This window comes from Artemia franciscana, unplaced genomic scaffold (genome assembly GCF_032884065.1).
Source record: "Artemia franciscana unplaced genomic scaffold, ASM3288406v1 PGA_scaffold_174, whole genome shotgun sequence".
In the NCBI taxonomy this organism is placed as follows: Eukaryota; Metazoa; Arthropoda; class Branchiopoda; order Anostraca; family Artemiidae; genus Artemia; species Artemia franciscana.
The window spans coordinates 64177-70176 of NW_027062641.1; the positions used below are offsets into that span (position 1 = coordinate 64177).

Sequence of the window (6000 nt, forward strand, 5' to 3'; positions counted from 1 at the left end):
GAGGGATTTGGTTCCGAGTTCTGTAAGGGGGAGGGGGGCAGCTGGTCCATATGTCAAATATCCCCTATCCTGCTGTAGATTGACGCCCTCGTCAATCAGAACGTTCCCTTTCCTTAAATTTTACCTTTCTTACAAATTTTTATTGTCAAAATATTTTCATTTTAATTCTTTCACCTCAAAAATGATTATTTAAAGAAAATGTATATATTCCTACACCTTGTATTGATCCTACACTTTACACTTGAATTATATGAATACATCACTTGACATGAACAAGGTTTACACGTGAATATCTGATTCCAATTGTTTGTCTTTTATTTGAATTTGTTTGTATTGTATTTAGTTTCCAATTGATCCCAGGTATTCTAACATTAAGGCATACAAATACATTAAAATAATATGATAAAGATTACACTGACACATTTACTTCAAATTTCACTATAATATTGGCATTTTCTTGTATCATTCGTCACTTATTGTTAGATTTAAATTTATTTTGATTTCCAATTTCACTTTAATATTGGCATTTTCTTGTATTGTTCATCACCTATTGTTAGAATGTTAGTTTTACGCATAATCACAATTTTTCTATTTTTGCCCATTTCACTAATTGAACTGATGTCTAAGGATAATGTCATTTTTCAGTCTTTCACCTCAAATCATATTTACTGCTTGAGACTTTAGCGATTGTTGAAGTTTATTTTAATTTTACGCTTTCTGACAAAATGGGAAGTGTGGGATCCGGGACACCTATCCCCTAGCAATTTAAGTACGATAGTACAGCTGGTACTACGGCTCTTCGGTTCCGTTCCCGCTCTCTTCTGCATTTGTATTGTTCTTAAAGCGTTTGTTGATTGTTTTATGAGGTTAATGGTAATTCTTAAATAAGTAATACCTTACTTGGCAGTTGTTGCACTGGTTATAAATTTAGGATAAGTTGTTTTCTTCCAAATCTTCATCTGTGTTTGTGACGTTGCTTAAGTCGGGTTTCAAGTTGATGCAGGCTGTACGTCGTGATGCCTTCGGGAGCGTGTGGTGGATGTACCTCCTCGCTTGGATATTGTGTCTGCTCAAGTCTCTACGATTCAGTTAGAGGGATGAAGATGATTGCAGGACAGTAGCTGTAGCTTGTTTGAGCAGTCTTACTTTGGGCGATAGCTGTCGGTTCAGTCTGATTTGTGATTTGGGCAATTTTTGGCGGTTGATAAAACATGATAGGTGTTTCTTAATTTTAACCATGCCGTATAATCGGCCAATGCCAGAGTATGCCAATTTCTATAATAAAAATTTCCAGGCCGAATCATATGGTTATTAAGCAAAACAAAAATTAAACATTTAACAAATTAAACAATTAAACATTAAACAATTAAACATTTAATTGCACTTGTTTCAAGGATGATTAAGCATATGATAAACGTGGCAACGTATTAATATTTTGTTATGTTAATAAGGGACACTGTTCAAAAGCGACGGTTAAGCACATGATTAAATTAGAGCTTTGATTCTCACATATTTCTAATTCTTTTTATTCCCAACGCATGACTTTGTAGAAAAGAAACGTCATTTTATAGCGTCATAGCCTTTCCACTTTCATGTATTAGGAATATTTCGTATTAGGAACACAATATCGAATATTAAAAGAGACAACCTCTATTCTCTTGTTTATATTAAAAAGACAAGTGATTTATACTTGTCAGAGGTCTGGATTTTACATAAAATTTTTCTTTCTTATTTTCCTTTCTTAGCGGCAAAGAATTAAATTAAATAAAAAAAAATACTTTTTTTAAATTATCTTGATTTTTTCAATAAATAACTATTTTTATTTTACTCCAGACCGATAGATTGCTTATTAAAAATCTAATTTATCTGGTCTTTTGACAACTCGGCCTGATCTTGTTGCTACCTTTTCTTCCTTAGGCTCAGTTTTCTTCTTCGGTTTTGCTAGCGATATTAAATCAAATTTTTTATACTGTTTGTTAAGGAATATTTGACCTTTTAGTTGTGCCCTTTTAGCTTGGGAAGTAGCACTATGTGGTCTTGTTCCTTCTGAGTCCTTGAGCTTATCTGCGTCTGATTCATTGTCAGTATCTGAGGAACTGGTATTTGTAGATTTAGAATCTGGTTCTTTTGAAGAAGAAGTTTGAGATTTAGGTGTTGACCTTGCTTGACCTTCATAAATTTCTTCTCCTCGCGAAGTAGAGGGTTTACTAATTGACTCGTCTTGTTGATTTCTTGGCTTGGGAGAATTGAAGGATTCTTGGGAGCTTTGGGAGGATTCAAACGTTTTCTTGGGGTGCCTCCATTGTTTGAAAGCCATATCCTCGGGAGGATGGGGAATTGATTGCATCATGGTTTCCTTCCAAGAAACCCAGTTCTTTGGTTTTGCTTTTGATACTGTTATGTTGTGATACTGTTGTTCACCCGTGGCCGGACTAGCATTAAATGTACTTTTTCTAGTCTTAATCTGATAATTAATAAGATCCATTGCTTCTCGTAATGTTTGTCTTTGGGGCTGGTTGACTCTATCTGACTATGCCCCCAGGAGTCTGTATAGCCTTATTTAATTCATCGTGTAACGATAAAGGTCTGTCTATTGGTGTGATAGGGTGTACCAAATTGTCGGGGAAACGTTTTGGAGGATAAGGGGTTGATATTCTATCTGGGAAAAATTGTGTTTGTGGAGAAATCGTATCGTCCAATGCTTCTGTTTTCCTCCGTCTCCGCGTGACGGGGGTACTTTTTGGGGGGGTAACCATATTTGTCATCGTTAGAAATTCCTTAAATTTCTCCTCGTCACTACTATTTTTAAAATATCCTTGTTTAAAATTAAAAGGTTTAAGCTCACTTAGACTAGAGCGAGGTGGTTCATTTTCGTCCTCCAAGGTATTCGGAGTTGAAGGTTGAGGGGTCCATGTTTCTGTGAATTTTTCCCTTTTTATACGACTGACATGCGTTTTATAGATTTTTCCCGTTTTTGGTTTTAATAGTTTAAATGTAACGTTATTATCATATTTTTTAATTATTCTGTAGTCCGGTGTATCGGTCAGAGAGCTTTTGCCGTCCGATTTGTTTTCATTTTTTAAGTAAACGCAATCTCCCACTTGAAAATCGAGTTCACCTTTGACATTATGGACATTTTGGCCTCCTGTTTCCTTTTTGATTTTTCTATTTCTTGTTTTACAAGTTTATAAGTTTTTCTCATTCTATTGATAAATTCTTGCTTATAATCTTGAGAGTCATTATAGTATTGTCTTGACTCTATAATTTCATGATACGGGATTCTAAAGTCTCGTCGGGATAATATATAAAATGGGTTATCACGTATAACTGAGGAGTAAGCTGTATTAATCACATTCGTTAAATAAGGTAAGGTTTCGTGCCAGTTCCTTCCATCACCCTTAGTGTAAATTCCTAAATTATTAGAGAATAGCTTGTGCCTGTTCTCAATTTTTCCATTGGCCTAGGGGTGGTAGGGGGTCGTTATCAAAATTTGAAAACATTTCGATAGAATTATCGGAAAGTATAAAACTACGAAGCTTGGAAAATAGCTTCTTTTTTGTTGATATACAACTGTACAGTAACGTTTTGTTCTAAAAATTTGAAAATATTTCGTTAGAATTATCAGAATTTATAAAACTATGAAACTACAAAAATAGCTTCTTTTTTGTAGATATACAACTGTAAAGTGGTCATTTTGTTTTCGAAATTTGAAAACGTTCCGATAGAGTTATCCGATAGAGTAATTTACACTTTAAAATTTTGAGACGTATAAGAGATTCTTATCTTAAAACTTTCTAAAGTGAACAAATGAGGGATTCGGTTCTGAGTTCTGTATGGCGGAGGGGGGCTGCTGGTCCATATGTCACAGGAAGATGAATCCCTATCTTTGCGTTTTTGCGTGATGGTGGTTCTATCTTTGCAAGTAATCATATTTGTCATCGTTAGAAATTTGTTGAATTTTTGCTCATCACTCCTATTCTCAAAATAACCTTGTTTGAAATTAAAAGGTCTAAGTTCCCTCAGTCTTGATTGCGGAGATTTATTTTTATTATTGGAAGAATCCAATGTTGTTGGGCATTGGGTCCATGTTTCTGTGAATTTCGCCCTTTTTATGTGACTAATATGTGTTGTATAGGTGTTGTTAAGATATAGGGTTAGGAATTTAAATGTAATGTTGTTGTCATATTTGTTTATAATTCTATAAGGTAAAAAATATTGGTCAGAGAGCTTTTTGCCGTCGGCTTCCGTTTCATTTTTTAAGTAAACACAATCTCCTATTTGAATAATAAGTTCTCTCTTAATATTTAAGATGTTTTTGGCTTCTTTTTTATTTTTGATTTTTTGATTTCTTGTTTTACAAGTTTCTAAATCTTTCTCATTCTGTTGATAAATTCTTATTTATAATCTACGGAATCATTACAGTATTATTGTCTTGACTTCATAATCTCATCTTACGGGATTCGAAAATCTTGTCCGAATAGTATATAAAATGAGCTATCACGTATAACTTGGGAGAAAAATGTATTAATCGCATTTGTTAAATAGGGGATGGTTTCATGTCAATTTCTTCTATTTTCTTTTGTTTAAATTCCTAAAATATTAGAAAATTATTTGCTTCTGTTTTCAATTTTACCAGTTACATGTTTCACAGCTATTCGCGTAATCCTTCAATTTTGTTAAGGCTGAAGTAACGAAAAATTACTGCTTAGTTTATGGAAGGTTTTATTTATTCCTAATTGTATTTAGTCCTAATTTATTTATTCTTTCAGGAGGATGTCCACATCCTTACAAGAGACCGGTCCAAATGGAGGCACCATGTAGCATCACTCTCGACGCCGGAAGCATTTCGGCAGGAGCATTAAGTCAAGTTAAATCAAGTCACAATTCTGTACAATATTTTTTCATCTATGTCACAATAAAAATTGTCAATTTCTTTTTTGAAAGTTAACGGGGCATTAGGTAGTTCTTCGTCTTATAGGAAATAATATATTAGGGCAGCACAGATTTTATCTTTTTTTGACATATTTTTATGTTATTTAATGAAAGTAGACTGTCTTTGCATTCTTCCTTGATAGGATTGTCGGTTTTATTTTTTATTTCTGTTTTGAGTAGTATTTTGGCTTTATTGCGTTAACTTTCTCGGATTCATTGTCCAAAGGGATTGCGTGTTTTCCTTTAAGATAGTCGAATCTTGAATTTTTAGGATCCATCGGGCAAGTATCCCCGTCGGCTTTTTGAAAGTCTGTTGATATTGAAGGCTTTTATAATCTAAACTTAGTTTAAATTATGTTCCCAATAGATACAGTCGAAATTTATCTAATTGGTGTATAATTGACAATAATTCAAGCCGGGTAGCTGAGTAATTGCTTTCTCCAGGGTTTAGGGTCCGAGAAGCGTACGTTATACTGTTTTTCGTTTCTTCCATTTGTTGATTTTCCCGCACAAGATCTAAAACTTGCTTCTTCAAAATAAATTTCTCAGCTTTTTTCCCCTTATTTTTTTTTGCAGCCTTTCGATTTTGAATCAATTTTTTCGTGTCTCCTTTGTCTCTTTTACTTTTTCTTGTCTTCCTTGTCCATTTTACTCTCGTTCTTTTTCGTTTTCTGTGCCAAATCTTCCTGTTTTTTCCGTTTGCCATCTCCTGCATTCTTTTCAACTATTGCTGTTCTACTGTCTTGTATCTTGTTGCTGTATTTTGGATATTAATTAAACACTCGCAATTCAGTGAATTTCTTTGAAGAAGCTTCATCGCTGATTTGAGGTGAAATTTCATTTAAACATGCATCAGTACTGTGCCATGTATCTTGTATCTCGTAAGTGTATCATGGATACACGTATCTAGGGTACGAGAAGCATTAAAGCACTCTTTAAAGCACTCGCTTATGTCTACTAACTAATTCGAATACACGTTACGCACTTGGAAACACACAATACATTGCATTCATGTTAAACATTGAACATATAAACTAGCCTAGTTCGAATATATTCCATACCAGAAAT

At 33.9% G+C, this 6000-nt stretch overlaps 1 long non-coding RNA gene across 1 annotated transcript in view; it reads left to right on the forward strand.

Moving 5' to 3' along the window:
- The window catches only part of LOC136041385 (uncharacterized), a 69086-nt gene extending 64152 nt beyond the window's left edge, over nucleotides 1-4934 (forward strand). The window contains exon 5 of the long non-coding RNA XR_010621014.1: nucleotides 4770-4934. This is a non-coding gene — a long non-coding RNA (uncharacterized LOC136041385). The remainder of the gene's footprint in view (nucleotides 1-4769) is intronic.
- The last annotated feature ends 1066 nt before the right edge of the window (nucleotides 4935-6000 follow it).